Source organism: Dryas octopetala, chromosome 2 (assembly GCF_963921425.1).
Source record: "Dryas octopetala chromosome 2, drDryOcto1.1, whole genome shotgun sequence".
Taxonomy (NCBI): domain Eukaryota; kingdom Viridiplantae; phylum Streptophyta; class Magnoliopsida; order Rosales; family Rosaceae; genus Dryas; species Dryas octopetala.
Genome location: NC_141367.1, coordinates 9,113,686 through 9,133,379, shown reverse-complemented (window position 1 = coordinate 9,133,379; position 19,694 = coordinate 9,113,686). Strand labels below are relative to the sequence as shown.

The 19,694-nt window shown below is 36.0% G+C and overlaps 2 long non-coding RNA genes across 2 annotated transcripts; both read right to left on the bottom strand.

Moving 5' to 3' along the window:
• Nucleotides 1–11,315: 11,315 nt before the first annotated feature.
• Nucleotides 11,316–12,189, bottom strand: LOC147292907 (uncharacterized). Its single transcript, XR_015120926.1, has 3 exons — nt 11,815–12,189; nt 11,509–11,632; nt 11,316–11,382 (listed from the first exon to the last, which is right to left on the bottom strand). It is a non-coding gene; the product is annotated as an uncharacterized LOC147292907 (long non-coding RNA).
• A 1,070-nt stretch (nt 12,190–13,259) lies between these two features.
• LOC147292906 (uncharacterized) lies at nt 13,260–14,857 on the bottom strand. The gene is made up of 2 exons (XR_015120790.1): nt 14,636–14,857; nt 13,260–13,924 (listed from the first exon to the last, which is right to left on the bottom strand). It is a non-coding gene; the product is annotated as an uncharacterized LOC147292906 (long non-coding RNA).
• Between the last annotated feature and the right edge of the window lie 4,837 nt (nt 14,858–19,694).

The window sequence follows — 19,694 nt, the reverse complement described above, 5'->3', positions numbered from 1 at the left end:
TCCTCATATTTGGGCCTCAATATCATTGTGTTGGTGATCCCCAAAATCTATATTTTTACACTTTTTGATACCCAAAATTGATTTGGGTATTGAGTATTTGGGGATCACCATTGTCGAAGGCCTAACTAACCAGCGTTCCGAGTTCTCCATCCAATGTTCGTAGTAACTGTTGGTTTTAGGCTTTTAGCCTTGGTGCAACTAAAATAATTAGTCTAAAGGACAATCAACCCATTAACTTGAACTAAATGCCAAAATTCAAATAGGTCCAATCCGTTAAGAAAAATAGACAAAAAAACCTTAACAACTTCACAAAAATTACAAACCTGCCACCGCATCCATTCCCTGCCCGCGTAAAAAAATAATTGAAATCCAACGGCTTAAAAAATTTTGAAGTTTAAAAAAAAAAAACAAAAATAAAACTCACCCAAAAATCAAAAGAAAGCCAATTCTATTGAATCACTGCATCTACACAAAAACTTAACACATAAAAAAAAAAAAACAAACAAACAAACAAACCAAGAAACCAGTCCAAAACAAGATTCGATCTCTGCATGTACACATTGCTTGCGCTTTTTGGCAGCTATTTGGCATTGGGTGTATTGGGATCTAGAAATATTTATTGATGAACGTATAAGAAAATCCTATTTGGATTTGCCTAAGATCTTTGGAATTCATTTATTTCTCTCAAGAGTGGCTTGCTTTGGTTTTGGTGCATTTCATGTAACAGGATTGTATGATCCTAGAATATGGGTGTCTGATCCTTATGGACTAACTAGAAGGGTACAATCCGTAAATCCAGTGTGGGGTGTGGAGGGTTTTGATCCTTTTGTTCCGAGAGGAATAGCATCTTATCATATTGTTGCAGGGACTTTGGACATATTGGCTGGTCTATTCCATCTTAGTGTATGTCCACCTCAACGCCTATACAAAGGATTACGTATGTAAAATATTGAAACTGTCCTTTCAAGTAAGAATTTTGAAGTCGAAGCCTAGAGGTACAAGCTACATGACAGAAAAAAAAAAAAAACAAAATCAAAGAAGAAACAAGAAAAAAAAATGCATTAGGAAAAACACACGTGCATCTCCAAAAAAAGGTAGATGCATATGGAAAAGTACAAGTGCATCTGCAAAAAACAAAAAATAAAAAGCAAAAGCATCTGAAAAAATGCAAGTGCATCTGCAAAACTTGTGTATCTACAAAACAAAATGCTTCTGGAAAAGCACAAATGCATCTACACAATTAGCTCTCAGAATCTGCATGCAAAATGAAATAGAAACCAAAGTAACTACAAATCGCCATGACAAAAAAAAAATATTGAAATCAATCAAAATTAAATAGCAAATCGCAAAATCATATCTCAAATAACTCAAATCTCACAATGGAGATCAATTGAGAGAGAGAAGGATAAAGATAATTGAGGATAAGGATAAACGGTAACATTGATTGGATGAGCCCGATGCCCCATCGCTGTCGGACCCTACAGGGTCACCTTGGGTTCCACGGTGAGACCTACAAGCTGTCCTATCATAAACAATGTTGTGAGAATAGGCTCATTATGTAATTTAGGAACAAGGGTTGTTAAACAAAAGTTAGCAGAGGCCATGAAGTTATATGAATGTGATATGAAGATTGCAAAGATAATGGAAAATTTTAACAATGTTGGTGACCAAACTCTTTGTGATGTGCCTCTTGATAAATCCCCAGTGTTGAATCCCCCGATTATGAGGACTAAGGGCAGAAAAAATGCCAGATTAAAAAGCAATCTAGATAAAATAAAAAAGAAAAATGCAAGAGTTTTTTAATACACTTGAAATATTTGATCAAATGATGGGGGTGACTCCCATATGCTTTAGCATAGTTAATGTTCTTCTAGTTTGTGCTTTGGTGTGTGCGTGGATGTGTAAGCAGAGTATTTTAGGAAGAACTTATGTTCCAAGGGAAACCATGTTGGGTCCTTAAATGTGTGCATTTTAGGCCCTCTTTCTTAATGTATTTAGTACTTAATCCCTATATTTTGTGTTATTTATTTGTGTTTCTCTCTATCGTAGGTGAAAAGCCCATAGGTAACAAGTGGATGCAAATCAGCCCATTTTGACCTTAAATGAGTATTTGATGTTTAAAGAGAAGCCCAAGCCCAAGACCAAGAAAGGGTCCTAGAGCATGAAAGAAGTAAAAGCCCAGCCCAAACCATAAGAGAAGTGGCGTGTGTGCTAAGTGAATGGCTAGCTGCACCTTGCAAAGAATTTCCTTCCTAATTTGGCTCTAAAAATCAGATTTTTAATTACCTATTTATCTCCTTTTAATTTCTGATTTATTGGAGGCTTATTAGGGGAGGAAATCAACTACATGCATGTCTATAGGGATCAGTTATACTTACCTATTTAAACCAAACTCTTGCTAAGTTATAGGGTTCCCATACTTGGAGAGAAATCATAAAAATAGAAAGGGAGGCTGCAGCTTGGAGGCGTGAGCTCTCCTAGGGTTTTGGCTTTTCTTCTTCTTTTTTCTTGTATTCTTGTAATTTTGGAGATGATTAACATGATTTCTTTGATGTTCTTGTTTTCTAGTATGAACTAATCACGTTTTCTAGGGCCTAGGGTTCAGCTCTAGGCCAAATATTCAGTGGATTGGTGATGTAGTTGCTCTTTGTTTAATTCCATGGATTTGATGATTTTGATTTCACTTTTATCATTGTTCTCTATGTGTTTATAATCCTTAATTGATCACCTAGGGTTATTACATCTAGAATTTAATCAATTTAGGGTGAGGACAACCAATCAGCCCAATACAAGTGAAAAGCAATTTAGGATTTAGTAATTAGCTGAATTCTAATCATGTGAAATCAATACTAAAGCACCTAAGGTAGACACCATGCCTTAGGGTTTTATTTGCATTCATAATCTTCTTTGTGTGTTAATGGACCTTGCTGCATTCTTAGGAAGATGTCATGCCTAGGTTGCATTTAGGGTACCAAACTAGGGTAGACACTATGCACTAGTTTGTATATTTGGGGAAACATGCATTTCGTGTTATGGCACCTATGCGAATGCATTCATCAATAGAAATTAAAGGTTTCAGAAATTGCACCATGACATTGAGTATGAGGTCTAGTGGTAAAGTCTTAGAGTCCTAGTATCATCATCCATCTATTTTCACAAGATAACTTGTTGTTTTCATCATCTTTGCTAGTTGCGCATCTTAGTCTTCAAAGTAGGTTTATTTGATGTTTTCAAGTCATACAAACCCCCCTCCAACTCGTGTGTGTGTGTGTGTGTGTTTCATTTAAGTCATACAAACCCCCTCAAACTCCTAATGCTAAACAACTTGGGTTGCCACTTGTGTTTTATTTTCTTATATCTTTAGCATTAGGATTATCATTTAAAGATCATCAATAGTCCTCGTAAGATCGACCTTGTTTGCCATCTATATTATATATAGATTCGTGCACTATGAATATTAAAATATAACGAACAAACCGGTGAATCAAAAGAGAATAAATCCCAAAAGCAATTAGGTTATATTGGAACTACATATGCATTTGCTAGGATTCACTATCTTTTAGTTGTTTCTTCTCATTTTCTACTTGAGAGTGGTAGATGTGTTTTCTAGAATCTGTGAAATTTTTAGGGCCAAGACATTTCACTTTGTTCAATAGTCTATTATAAATTAATGCAATACTTTCACAGCATTGTTTAGTCGTATATGAAGGATTTCAAGATTGGATCATTTGCATATGGTGAATTCAAAGTAATGAAGGGTTTCAAGATTTTTCTTTCATTTTGGTTGGCTTGCAGGTATTGTTGTCTAACTTTTCCACAAAATTTGAACACAAATCAACTTCTCAATTTACAAAGCCACATTTTTCCATGAATATTACAACAAGCCCCAAAATAAAAGAAATATACAATTTTCAATACAAGAAGTATCCTCAAAACTTTCTCATGCATTAAGTTCTTCAATCTCATGTTCTACCCAACATTTTATTACAAAACTTGTTCTATATGCTAAATCACTTCACCTTTGCTGCAATCTAAACTACTCTTGTTCTCAAAGAGGTTGTGCTATCCCAATTGGGTCCTTCAACCCACAACCTCTTTGGTTCATGTGCTTGCTAACCATGATCTACCTTGACATCCCAGTAATATAAGGTTCTGTAGTGGTAGTGTTTAGGTTCTTTGTGTTTCTCTTTGCTTTTGACCGTATTTTCTTTTTTGCTCCTTATGGATCTTGAGCTGAGTTGCATCCCTTTTTGGTCATCTTTGTTTGTTCTGTTTTCCTTTTGGGTTTGTGTTGAGGCCTAAAAATTACCCCGGCCATGTGGAGGGCCGAGATGGACCACAACACGCCACGTCGTTATGCGACGGTGGCGTTTCCGACCTTTGGAGCGGGTGTGGGCGTGCCATTAATTGGCTTGGTATAGCCGATTAGAAAAATATAAAATATAAATAAGAAAACTAAAATGTAATGCTCCAAATTAAATATCTAACTTCTAACAAACGATTTAGCGATAGAAAAGGAATGAGAAAAATCTATCAAGGTTCTTTTCTTGCCTAGATAGCCTAGGACTTTGAGAATGAACAACAACAAAATAAATAAAAGGGCTACATGAATCTAAAAGAGAGTTCACTGGAAAATGACATTAAAATAAATGCCAAGAACAAGAGGTATTCTTGAAATACCCAAACACGAAGAAATTGGATTAAACAAAAAGAAAGATAAACTAAAAGAAGCTTGAAAAGCCAGACAATTGAAAATAAAGACAAATTTAGGAAACAAAAGCCACTGGGCTGATTTGGTGAGCAAAGAGGTCGTAGAGAATTAATTTCACATTTCTTGATATTTTTGGGGGGCAGTGTTGGGGGTTGATTGTTCTCCTCTTAGTTGCCTGGTCTATTCCGTTTTATATTGGTCTAATTTCTTTGCTCCCAAGTTTTGGTAGCTGCGTGTGTAGCTTGAAATGAATTGTTCTTAGACATCTATTGATAGCTTTTTGGGTAGTGGGACAGATGTTGGTGAGTGGCTTTGAGTGGTGAACAGCTTCAGGTAAATGGAGAATAGGATAAGGTTGAACTGAAAATAGCTGAATCACCTTTTGGGCTTGCAAAATGTTCAGCCGAGATGCATTAACCATACCTTTCCGTGAGGCATTGGTTAAGCAAAAGTTGCAACTGGGCCGTGAGCTTTATTAATCACTTCATACTTTATCTTTTCCTTCCATTTACTAACCAAAAGTTGATGGAGTGTGGGCCCATTTAGAAAACACTTCAGGTTGTCTCTCACGCATTCTACTGCACTTCTTGGAAATGTGTGTATATAGATACATACATATATATATATGTTATAAAATAAAGAGAAATGTAGAGAGAACATAAGAGAGAATTGGAGAAGAATCAGAGTGTCTTTCTCATTCACATAAGGCCTCTATTTATAGGCTCTTGGATGACCTGTGATAGATCCTTAAGGTCTCCTATTTTACAATGAATTGGACTTCTCTTAATTATCTATACAATTGCTCTAGATAATACAGGAGGTAAATATTAAACATGAAAATGAACAGCCACATAATTAATGATATTTACAACACTCCCCCTTGGATGTCCATTGAATATGACAATTGCCTTATTAAAAACCTCACTAGCCAAAACCCTATGGGAAAAAGACTAGCTAAGGAAAATAGTACAATCTTCATGTGTTCTTGTAGCTATGATGAGCGCGCGACACTTCCTCATTAAAACCGTGCCAGGAAAACCCAATGGGACAAAAACCTTGGACGAAGGAAAAAACGAGTACAATGTTTGATGGCACGCTCCCCCTGATGTTAATATATTTCTCCAAACAGTGAAGGTTGTCTCATTAAAAACTTGCTTTGAAAAACCCAATGGGACAAAACCAAAGCGAAGGAAAAAGAGTGCAACTTTTATAATATCACTGATACAATGTTGGATGCGCTTTGCCTCATTAAAACCTTGCTAGGAAAAACCCAGTGGGACAAAAACCTAGTCGAAGGAAAAAGAGTACAACACACAAAATGGTTGAATGCTCCCCTTGATAACAACAAGATTTAATTTAACTGGCTCAATAATCCAACAAATAATGATATCGCATATGACATCTTCTAGAGAGTGTAGTTTGGCAATGTTTGTATCAACATGACTTTCATACTTTCAAGGGATATATACTTGTCATCACTTGTTGAAATCCTGTTGAGGTTAAAGCAATACTAACAAATATAAATCCACTAAATAAACTGGTTAGAAACAATTCTCTCTAAAAAGAGATGAATTATTATGAAAATACTTTGAGCATTGGAAAAAGTTACATGACAAAATCACCAATGCTATATTCGATCTACTACATTGTGCTAAGTTAAATAAGGCACATTAAGATATGGTGCTTCTAGACCAAAGATCTTTCTTCCATCTCCCTTAGGAAGCAAATAATCAATCTTAATGCCAATAGACCAAATAACCGTTGGGTATAAGAATTTCACTAGTACTGTACTCGATCTGTAGCTCGAGACACTATTTTCATTTCCAAAGGTCATTTATGTCAAATCCAATATTCAAGCATTCAATAATCTTATGAGCTCTTCAGAAGCCTCAATTAATTCATAACTTCATTCAAAAGTTTGAATATGTTGCAACAATTTTCTGAATTCAAGTTCTAATCAAAGTACTCAATAAAGCAATTTTGACCATATTCATAGTGTTAAAGTTGAGTACATACTTTGAGCTTCAGGCTCTTTCAATCCTTCAAGGATTTGCTTCAGGCACATAATATTTCATGGCACTTTCAATTTGGGATTTGACTTAGTAATTTGTCCTATATCTTATAGGAAATTGTTTCTGGCGATATGTTGCAAGCATTTCATAATCCTTAAAAGTTTTCTTTATATGCAATGAACACATTAAATTTACCAAATTTGTTAAAATGTGGTTGCATCTATAACAGGAGAATATATAACCACAATCCCATGTTTCTTTAGAGAAACCTTATGCCATTATAAATAGGGATTTCATTTACTTTATTTCAAACAATCTATAACCTTCAGGGTTAACATCTTTGGTGTTTGAACTATAAGTTCTCATTATTCCATGTTTATAATAATGTTCAATTCTACTGGAATTGCCTCTTTCTAGTTTGGCCAATCATTTAATTTTGTCGACATTTATAGAAAACGTGGTTCCACATTATTATAGCCCATGATGATTTTTAGTAGCTACTATAAACAAAATATATCATCATTATATCAACGATCTCACAATTCTCATTTGCATGAATTAGATATAAATATATATATATATATCTTTGTAATTGGTACACATGCCTCTTCAGGGACTGTCATCTCTTCTAAGATGATTTGTGTACAGAATGTGGATCTTTAAATTTAATTAATTGGGCTTGTGTGGACCATTTTATATACTCTCCACTTCTGGGGAGCTAAACTTTGGAACCTATAGATTTGTCACGCTTCAGGCGTGCAATAAACCATTTTCCACCAAATTGATGGACTACCATGTTAGGACATCAATCCATGTTGACATATATAAAACTTCCATATGTGACTTTGCAGTTTTGTTGTATATATATGCATCTAGCTTTCAAATAAATGCATTCACTAGATTTGCATTATCATTCATATCTCATTCCCATATTGAATGGTATGAAAAAGACTAGTATATGCATATTATGATATTTCACGCCGTTCTTCAGGAACGGTCATTTCTCCCCCTAACAGCAGGAAAATGTTCATAAGTGCATATATAAAAATCAATAGAGTGAGTAGTTATACAAACTCAAATGCTTATATAACTTCAGGTTATATAAAGACGAAACATAATCAGGTTTGCAATGCACATGTAGGTATATGAAACTTCTGGTTTCAAATAATTCTTCAGCATCTAACTTCAGGTTATAATAAGAATCAATAAATTAATTATGAACAACTATGAACATATACGCCATATATGTTCTAAATTGAAGCTATGAAACTTTCAAGTTCATTAAAACCCATGAAACTTTAAGTTTCTATACAAAATATAAGTAGAACTTCGGGTTCTTAAATCTTGTTAAAGTATAGAACTCCAAGCTCATATGAATAAAGGCTTTCTGCTTAATCTAAACTTAATCAAGAACTTCAAGTTCATAGGAAAAATTATGAAGTTATGAAAAATTTGAGTTCTAAATCATGGAATGATAGATCAAAGAACTTTTGGTTCAATTTGATTCTATAACATAGAGCATGAAAATCAAGGAACTTCAGGTTCCGACTTGATTAAGTAATGCATATTGAACTACAAATTTTAATCAATCATAAGAACATTAGGTTCTATCACATCTCCAATTTTCATCCACTTTTGATAAAGAAGCAAAAAAAATCAAAGAACTTCAGGTCTTATTTGACTGTTTAGCGTAGAACTACATGTTCTAATCATATTTTTTATGAACTTTAAATTTCTCAGGTTTTAAGTAAAACCAACGAATAAGGAACTTCACGTTGTATGCATTAGAATATCAATTTCTTTATAAGTTTGATCTCTCCATTCCGTGATAGGAGGCATAAATACAGTATAGATCAAAGATTTAGAACTTCAGGTTCTATTTAAAGAAAATGATATAGTCAACTAATAATATGTTCTCATGTATTCCCGAAACCTCATATTTAGAACTTTACCTCATAATAATAGGTTAGAACTTTAGCTTCTAAATATTTGCTCTTCAAAAGTCATAACATGAACATCATATCCACATTCATATATTTCTAAAACTTCAGGTTTCAATTGGATTATATGATAAGGAACTTCAGGCCCTTATAATAATTAAGGTCAAGGAACTTCAGGTCCTTGTATATGGGTCAAGGAACTTCACGTCCTTGTAAAATAAGAAATAAAGAACTTCGGGTTCTTATCTTATTCATTTAATTTGCACTCATTCAAGTGTATAAGAATTGAGTCACACTTGATTCTCATGAAGTGAGGCACCTTTTGCTTTCATCGATTATATAATGATTGAGGAACTTCACACCCTCAATTGATTTTGGCAAGATTAAGAAATTTTTAGGCCTTTAATCAATTGTATAAGAATCAAGGCATCTTTAGCCCTCAATAATATCATTAAGGATCTTCTGGCCCTTAATTGATTTTATTTTTAAGATTAAGAAACTTTTATTCTAATCTCATTTGTGAGATCAAACGATTTTGTGATATACAATATTAGAGCACTAAAATGAAATTAGTAACAATCAAATAATATAAGAATTTAATCATATCTGTGAATATGATTAAATCTAAATATTTAAATCAAATCAGATAAAAAAACATAATTTAAAATGTCATCTGATTATAATAACATAAACAAAAAATAGAATTATATTTAAGAAGAATCGGTTGCAATACTCAAACAATGGATAATAATTTATCATAATGATTTTGATCAAACCCTCTCTTTGCGTTGTTCCACCCATCAATTAGATGAATCCAAAAGGCATGTTAAAACAAAACCCTTTAAGAAAATATTAATATATATATATATATATATACCGATAAACACTACTGATCTACACAACTGTAATGCCTCAAACTTTGGGCCCATAAAACACTGAAACACCAAACATTTAAATTTGTTCTCTTTTTTTGAGCTATGCACATAAATATAACTAAATAAATAAATTTTTTGCAAATAATAAATCAGAGTGCAAGCCTAAAGATATTGATGTAAAATCACTTTCTAAAATCGGTTTAAATCACTGTATAAAATCATTTACATAAATCAAGTGGGTCCCACTGCCTCGTCTTCTCCTCACTGCCTCCTCAACCTGCTTAACCTGCAAAAGACAATTAACCACACTGCACCACATCCATGGTGCACCAGGTCATTCAAACAAATAACCCGGTAAGCTCACTAGAGCTCGTATGAGTGAAATGATGAAATAATTATCCTCAATAATATCCTCAAATTTCTTATTTAATAATAATCCACAATAAAATTCATAATTACTCAATCACATGATAATTCTATCGCCAATCATCCAAACATCAAGATAAACATAATTCCTCAAATTCACATCAAATCCCACAAATAATAATAATATTCATTTCATCATTCTGACCAATCAATTGCCTAATCGTCAACTATTAACCTCAATCTCAATCATTCACATCATAATTAATAACCTCAAACATAATTATATGCCTATACCATATCTCCAACTGATTCACGATAATCCAATCCACTCATCATATTTCATAATCTTATGACAAACCATCAACATTCTCATCCTTAAGATTCAAGCCTAGACTTAACCAAATCCTAGCAAACAAATGCAATACAGACACACAATACAAATGAACATCTAACTAGTTTCACTCACATTGCTCTTTGAAATCTTCTAGCTTTAAAACCTTTTCTCAAATCCATTTTTAAATCATCTCAAAACTGTAAATCAACCTCTGAAGAACAATTAATACTCTCAAAATACTCCACCTCTGAAACTTCACGCCATACTAGTACCCGGAGAACTGTTGGTCATATACTGAGGTAACTAAGCTCGCCACTTCTCATGCAGAGCGAATCAATGCACGGGCAGGCAGGTATGCTCGCCACTTCCCGTGCAGAGCGAATCAATGCACGGGCAGGAAGGAATGCTCGCCACTTCTCGTGCAGAGCATATCAATGCACGAGCAGGCAGGATGCTCGCCACTTATCGTGCAAAGCGAATCAATGCACGAGCAGGCAGGTAACTACGCTCGCCACTTCCCGTACAGAGCGAATCGATGCACGGGCAGGCAGGTATTCTCGCACAACCTCAATCACAACATTCCCAAATCATCTCATAACTATCCTTGTTTCGCAATATAACGCCTCTTGTATTTCTTTTTCAAACTCACATCTACATAGGCGTCATCATCAACCCTTACTGTTTTGTCCGAATTACACCGAATCTTTTCGGAAGTTGATTCCTACTCATGACCCATCACTTGTCTGTCACTCAAATCATACTAACATTTCCTCAATAATTAATTTGATCGTTTTGTATAATAACTGCCTAATCATTATTCACTAACCTCGACAATAAACATTCCTTCTCTAATTCAGCGATTATCCTCAAAGCAACTATATAATTCCCAATTAATTTCTTAGCCTCAAATCCTCGTCAATTCATTCTCATGATTCAAATCCTACACCTAGCCTTCTCTAACATAAGACATCAAATCACACAAAACAGACAATTCATCCACGGTACTCAACAATATAACCAGATAAGTTTCACTCACTGTTCAACCGTGTGAAAAGTCTACACTGCCCTTGGACCGTAACACACTCGGATAACAAATCCGGCAGCATGACGACATTAGGAATGCAATTTTCCCGAGCCCGTGTACCTGTTAAGACCAGACAACCAATAATTTAATAACCAGATATCACAACTTGGTCGTTCAACAGCCAAAATGGGCAGTAACCACCATGCACGGTGGCTGCCCGGCCCCTAACAACACACAAACACTCACCGAGACGCAAAATGACCCTGGAATTGGTCTCTGGATGCAATGAGGAGGATGATTGACGAGGAAAGCCACCCAACCCGCCGCCACAAGTGGCGGAGCTAGCGGTGGCAGCGGCGGTGAACCGGACCTGTACAAGAAAATCGACAAATTCGAGCCCAAAATCAAAGCTGAGACTTCAATTCAATTGAAATGGGTCAAAAACAACCCAACAATCCGAAAATCAAAGGGAAACCCGAAATGGGTACAAGCCCTAGAATTCAAATTTCTCAAAATTGACCAACAAAACCAAGGGGGAAAGAAAGGCCATACCAGGAGGATAAACTTTCATAACAGGGTCGATGGCCCATTATCGCCAGAAAAGCTTGAAAATCACCGAAGAAGCCACTGGACAAAATTCTTCGATCTACCGTCGTGGAGGGTCGTCGGAGCCAGGGAAGGCCAGGGCTGAACTCGCCGGGGCCTGGGGTAAAAAACCCAGGTGGTCCGGCGCCGCGATTTGGCGTGAAAACGCAGATCACCGGCGAGGAGAGGCTCGGCTGTTCCGCGTCGTTCCTCCGTCGTGGGTGATCGACCGGAAAAACGAAGGCTACCGGGAGAGAGAGGGGAGGGTGGCGAGCATGGTGGGTCAAACAGCCAGCCCAGCCGCTGCCGGACGCGCCGGCAACAGGGGCAGCGAGGGTGAGGGGCGAGAGAGACGCGGGAGAGAGAGAGAGAGAGAGAGAGAGAGAGAGAGAGAGAGAGAGAGAGAGAGAGAGAAAAATAAAAGTCTGGCTTTTTGGGTTTTAAAACCCCCTTTTGGACAAATTACAAAATTGCCCTTTACTTCAAATGCTCGTAACTTTCCAACCGAAACTCCGATTGACGCGTGCTACGTGTCTACGAACTCGTGGGCTCGAAACGTATCCAACCGACCCAAAGTCAAAATCAAAACCCCATTTATTTTAAAAGTCAACTTTCGAATCAAGCCCAATTTAAAACACAAATTTAAAATTAAATCAAAACCCTTTTTATTTTCCAAATAAATCCCAAAATCCTTAAAATAAATATTCAAAATATTTAAAATAATTTTTTGAAAAATACAGGGTCTTACAACAACTCGAAAGTATAATGGCACAGAATGATATATTAAAGAATAGATCATGTACGTGGCTATGTAACTTCATGAAAAAGGTTAACATAGCTATAAAGATCCACATGCACGCAATTAAATGTAAGATCGCTGAAACGGCGGTAGAACTTTATGAATTATGAATCAATAAAGAAATACAGATCAAATGAAATACAAGAGATATACGCGTGCACATGTTATGTATATACTCAAGAGATATGCATAGATAATATATACACAAGTTAAGAAAATTCTGGAACTTGTAGATTAACCTATACAACCCAATCAAAGGCAAATTTCTTTGAGGGTGAGAAACAGCATACGAGTCAATTGATCCTATTCAAATAGAGAACCCAACCATATAGGCAAGGAGTAAAATTTCGGTTTCGAGGAAATTTTCGATGGAAATTTCGACGGAAATTTTCGTGGAAATTTCGATTAAAATTTCGATTTCGACAAAATTAGATAAAAACGACGGAAATTGCTATCAAAATACGGAAATTTTGAATGAAACTTGACCATATGCTTATTTAACATAATATCTACTATATTGATAAAAAACATTGAAGAAACCAAATTATATAGTAAGTTTTATGTAATATAAGATGAATATAATGCGCGCTAGTAGTAAATACTGTTAAAAAAATGGGTCACTAATTAATAATTATATAAATAACACCTCAAATTTATTTATATTACAATTTTAAATCATGAATTAAATAAGTATTCAATACCACATAGAGTTTCTAGCAGGTTCAAAATTTTCGCTGTCTTCAGTATCATCATGTCCAGAGTAGGTGAATTGCGAAGAATAATCACCCCAAGATACATCTCCAGCATAACTTTGCATATAATTCCCAACATGCCAACCGTATGGATCAGGAGGTGGTATTTGTGGTGGGATTTGCCCATAGCCATACTCATTTGAAGAGCTACTGCCAGACTCACCTAAGTAAAAGGGATATGGTGGGTAGACTATTGGAGGGTTTTGCTCATAATTGTAATTATCATCTGCTACCCCCATAGAACCAAAAGTGGTGGATAACGAATCCTCTTCTTCTGGTATCATACCCACATTACCTCTTTTCCTGCGATTGTAGTCCTTTCCAATGGCACCAATTCCCCGTCCTGCACGCCTACTCCCATGATCCTCATCTTGTGTTGCATGGGTGTAGTTTTCTTCGCCAGTAAATCGAATGATATCGTATTGATCATCTCCAGTGTTATCTTCATTTCTACCACCACCACCACCCTCACCACCACCTCTACTTCCACTGTTGGTAGGTGTGTCTGATCCTGTGTTAGAGTTGCCTGATCGAGAAGGATTAGTGGGAACATTTTAAATACTCAACATAAATAATCGAAACTGCAAATTGAATTCAATACTCAACATACACGTATCCAACTAACTGAGTTTAGATTTGTATATTACAATTATTTAAAATGTTTCTCCTGTTCCTTTGTGTAGGCCAGTGTAGTTATTGTAAATTTGTAATTATGATCTGCTCATCTGCCACAATATTGCAGTAAATCCACATCCACTCTTGTGTGGCTTTGGCTTGGATATATGATCTACTTTCTTCAATTTATATTTTTAGTTGTTCAATTCATCACAAACATAAAAATACATGAAGTATTAAGTATTAACATATTGCTTCTTTATATGAATTATGAAGAAAAATTAATAATACAAAAATGTACAGAAAGATTAAATTTAATAGTACAATACTACAATGTACAAACAAAATGGTAAAGATAGAAATATAGAATATAATCCATTATCCATCTCATATTTATTGCAACTTTGCAAGCAGTAGGCTAGTAGCAGACTAGCAGTACGCCAATACTAGCTGGCATATATATATTATAATATTAATATATACTAATATAGTAATATCCATATTGCAGACTTGCAGACTAATGGAAGTTGCAGTAGCCAGTATCTTACATATATAATATATTATATATATACTGATACAAGATGTCAAGATCATTATAGATCAATAGATGTATACTACAAACCTTGCAGGGGTCTCGCGCCGAGGAAGAAAGTTACAGAGAAGGAGTTGCAACTTGCAAGCGGAGAAAAGAGAGAGAGTCACGCCGGAGATGGAGTCGCAGGCGAAGAAGAGAGAGTGAAGAGAGAGAGAGTCTCGCCAGTGATGAGGTAAGGGGAGAGAGATCTTTGGCAGGGGAGAAGACAGAGAGAAGAACTGAAGAAAGATAGATCTAAGTGTGTGGTTGAAAAAGAGAGATCCGAGTGAAAAAGGAGAATACAGCCGTACAGCAAAATTTCGCGAAATTTCGTTTAAATTTCGACGAAATTTCACAGGAATACACTTGAAGGGGGATCGAAATTTCGCCGAAATTTTCGAAATTTCACTCCTTGCATATAGGATATATATTATACAATATGTGATTATAATTATATCATAAGCCGTTTAAAACCCCCAGTACATTAAACGAAAGGAAGAGCAATATATCATTGGAATTGAAAGACTTCCATGGAGTATGTATTATATATGAATAGCATATATGTGCATATGATTTGTAATACTGAACACGAGATCAATCTTGGAGTAGAATTTAAATGTAATACCAACATCGCACAATCAAAGTTAAACATCGTTCAAGTTGTGCATATCATGGTGGGTTTGTATAATCAAATATAAGAAAGAGAATCTACATATCAAACCGCAAGCTTATGAAATAAAATAAATCACTAGATCAAGAGTATTGGACATTAGCAACTAGGTTACTCTATATGACTCTTAAATCTAGAAGTTTATAAGAAAATAAAGGCTTATTTACACCATTGCCCCCTGTAAGATACACTTTTTTTCACTTTGCCCCCTGAAACTTAAATCCTCTCAGTTTGCCACCTGAACTTCACAAAGTTATTGCAAAAGACCCTATGTCGTTAACTCTGTCAATTTTTCCGTTAAAATAGCTGACGTGACACCTATATGGCATGAGTGAGACCCTTTTTTAGTTATGTAAAATCCATGTGGACAAAAAAAATAATTTTTAAACTAAAAATAATAAGATCCATGTCAATTTTTTATAATTTTGCTTGTCTACATGGATCTTACATAACTAAAAAAGGGTCTCACTCATGTCATATAGGTGCCATGTCAGCTTTTTTAACGGAAAAATTGACAGAGTTAACGGCATAGGGTCTTTTGCAACAACTTTGCGAAGTTCAGGTGGCAAACTGAGAGGATTTAAATTTCAGGGGGTAAAGTGAAAAAAAGTGTATCTTACAGGGGGCAATGGTATGAATAAGCCGAAAATAAAATATAGGAGAGATTATCATACTGATAACGTGTTATAAAATAAAGAGAAATGTAGAGAGAACATAAGAGAGAATTGGAGAGGAATCAGAGTGTCTTTCTTATTCACATAAAGCCTCTATTTATAGGCTCTTGGATGACCTGTGATGGACCTTTAAGGTCTCCTATTTTACAATGAATTGGACTCATTTTAATTATCTATACAATTGCTCTAGATAATACAGGAGATAAATATTAAACATGATAGTGGACAGCCACATAATTAATGATATTTACAACAATATATATAGTCCATAATTTTAAACCTTCTAATCACCTAAAAAAAATTTTCTGAACCTCAACCCATCTAGAAACTCTCTGAAAACCCCCTATAACTTATAATTCTAAGGCTTATTCACACCATTGCCCTCTGTGAGATACACTTTTTTTCACTTTGCCCCCTGAAACTTAAATCCTTTCAGTTTGCCACCTAAACTTCACACAGTTGTTGCAAAAGACCCTATGCCGTCAACTCTGTCAATTTTTCCATTAAAATAGCTGACGTGACACCTTTATGGCATGAGTGAGACCCTTTTTTAGTTATGTAAGATCCATGTGAACAACAAAAATAATAAAAAACAATTTTTAAACTAAAAAATAATAAGATCCATGTCAATTTTTTATAATTTTTTTTGTCCACATGGATCTTACATAACTAGAAAAGGGTCTCACCCATGCCATATAAGTGCCACGTCAGCTATTTTAACTGAAAAATTGACAGAGTTGACGGCATAGGGTCTTTTGCAACAACTGTGTGAAGTTCAGGTTTCAAACTGAGAGGATTTAAGTTTCAGGGGGCAAAGTGAAAAAAAGTGTATCTCACAAGGGGCAATGGTGTGAATAAGCCTAATTCTAAATTACTCTTCTGACACAAACTGACGCACGCTGACGTCATTGTAACTGAATTTTGCTAAAACTGATTTTTTCTGAAACTGAATTTTTTGCTAAAACTCAACCCTTTACTAAAACTAAAATCAAACACTGAAACTAAAAATCAAACACCGCAAAAAATAATTTAATTACACTGTCACACTGCTTAAACATATTATTACACCTAAAATGAAACAATTTCAAATAAACACTAAAAAAAATAGTTACACAGTTATAGAGCTCTGAGAATTTTTTCAATTACAACTGAAACTGAACCCTTCAGAACTTCAAATTCTCAAATCTTCACATCTTCAAATTCTAACTGAAATTGAACAATAAAACAGTTTCAATAGAAAATAAATGAAACAAAACACTATAATTATATATAAAACATAGTGTTTTTTTTTTTTTTCTGCCACTATACAAAACATAATTATTACTGAAATTGAATTTTCACGAACTGAAACTAAATTTTCTTGAACTAAAACTCAATTTTCACGAACTGAAGCTCAATTTTCACAAACTAAAATTGAATTTTCACGAAAAAATGCCCATGAGATCATTATTTCGGGTGAGAAAAACACAGGTGTAGTCACAAACATTGCATCATTAAGTACATAATGTCATTTTAAAGCAATTGTATATGACCAATAGCAATCTTAAAAGCATGCAAGGAAGTAAGCACCATTCAATCAAAAGCTAACAATCAATCTAATCAGATAAATCAAAAATCAAAAATCAAAATCTTTTAGACCAATATTTTTTAGATCAACAGAATGGCAATTATCCTTGGTTCCTCCTCCTGCCTCAAACTCTCAACCTACAAATCAGAAAAATACTATATATTCCAACTTTTTCTCTCAACCTACAAACCATATCATGATTCGATCACCACTTTTTATATTAGTTATTACATGTCCAAACCTTACATGAGAAATCTAAAGAGTGCATCGATGTATCCCATATGAAGAATGTTGATGCAAATTTCCGTAAGAGAGATACAACAACTTAGAGGGGCTAATTTGGCTGATCAGAAGTCCTGCTGGATGATGAAGTGGATGTTGATTTGAGGTCTTCCTGCACAAACACAAGATCAAAGGAGATGGACCGGTGTGGTACTAGCCAAACACGCTCCGATGATGAAGTTAGTGATGTGTGTTTGGAGGTGTTTGTGTAAGAACAAGGAAGAACAGGTGATGAACTTGGGAGAATGAGGAAGAACAAGGTAAGATTTCCTGGGTTTATTCTCAGCAAGTGGGGGATATTTTGATAGGCTTTTTGTGAGTGAAGTGGTGTCTTAGATACCCCTTTTTGTGCACATAAGACAGCTTATATAGGCAAAAGAAATGGTGAGGGGTAAGTTACCTGAATGAGGGTGAATGGTTGAGAAGAGGCCACGCGTCCGGTTATGAATAGCGGCATGCACAGCTACCCACCTTCTTTACATTCAATGTGGCATTGAATGCAAGGATGGAAGATAAACTGGGATGCCTTAATAGTCATGACTGTGAGTTGGGAAGTCTCATTTGTCAGAGGATCTTGTCAGGTGCACTTGAGAATGGCGGTTCGTCCCAACGTGATCTTCCTTAGAGTGGCAGTGGGAAGCCGAGCCGAGCCTGTGAGATCCCGTATTTTTCAAAGTTTTATTTTAAATGCCTTAAGGATTTATTTTGATCATTTTAAGAATTTATTTGGAAATTAAAAGGGGTTTTGGATTTATTTTAAATATTATTTTAAATTGAGATTGACCCAAAGTTGACTTTTAAAATTAGTAGACTTTTGATTTTGACTTTGGGCCCGTTGGATAGATCTCGAGCCCACGAGTTCGTAGACACGAAGCACGTTTAAATCAGAGTTATAATTTGAGAGATACAGGCATTTGAAGGGAGGGGCAATTTCGTAATTTTGCATAAGTGGGTTATAAATACCCAAAATTCCAGAATTTTCGGGGGGCATATATTTCTCTCTCCTCTCGGGCTCTCTCTCCCCCCGCGTCTCCATTCTCTCTCCTCTCTCTCTCCTCGGCAGTTTCGCCGTCCGGCCACCCCTGGACCAACGGCCGGCACCGGCGAGTTCCTCTCGCCGTCGCCGACTCCCAGCGGCACTTCTCATCACCGGCCGACCACCGTAGACGGAGAATCGGCGCGAGACAGAAAACGCCCTCGTCGGCGATCTGGGTTTTTCCGACGGAGTTACGACACCGGACCACCTGGGTTTTCTTCCCCAGGCTCCGGCGAGTTCAGCGGTGTCATCCCCTTACTCCGGTGATTGCTCACGGCGGCGAATCGACGACACAAAGGCCGGCGGCTTCCGCCGCCGATTCCGGCGTTTCCGGCAACTTTTGGCCATCGGTCCAGTTGACAAATTCGATCCTCTAGGTACGGGTAATCTTTCCCCTAAGGTGTTGATGCTCAATTTTGAGATTTTAGAAATTCGATTTTAGGGTTTATGTTATTTTCGAATATCTTGAAATTGGACCCAAATTCGTGTTGTTTTTGTGTAATTGAAGGTTCTAATATATGATTAGAATTATTTGGAGCTGAATTTGGACATTTTTAGGTTTGTACCGCCGCTGCCACTGTCGGCTCCGCCACTTGTGGCGGCGGGTTGGATTGATTTTCGTATTGTTCCACTTCCCCAAGATCGTAGTAGCTTAATCCTAGGGTCGGTGACTTTTTGGGATTATTCTGTGTGTTATTTGTGACCGGGCAGCCACCGTGTGTGGTGGTTGGCCGCTCGTTCGGTTGTTTAACAGCTAGTTGAAGAATCTATTTTATATTGTTGGTTGTCTGGTCTTAACAGGTACGTTGGCTCGAGAGAATTCGTAACCCGATGCCATTTCGATTATTGAAACCGAAATCCGAAACCTGAAATCTTAA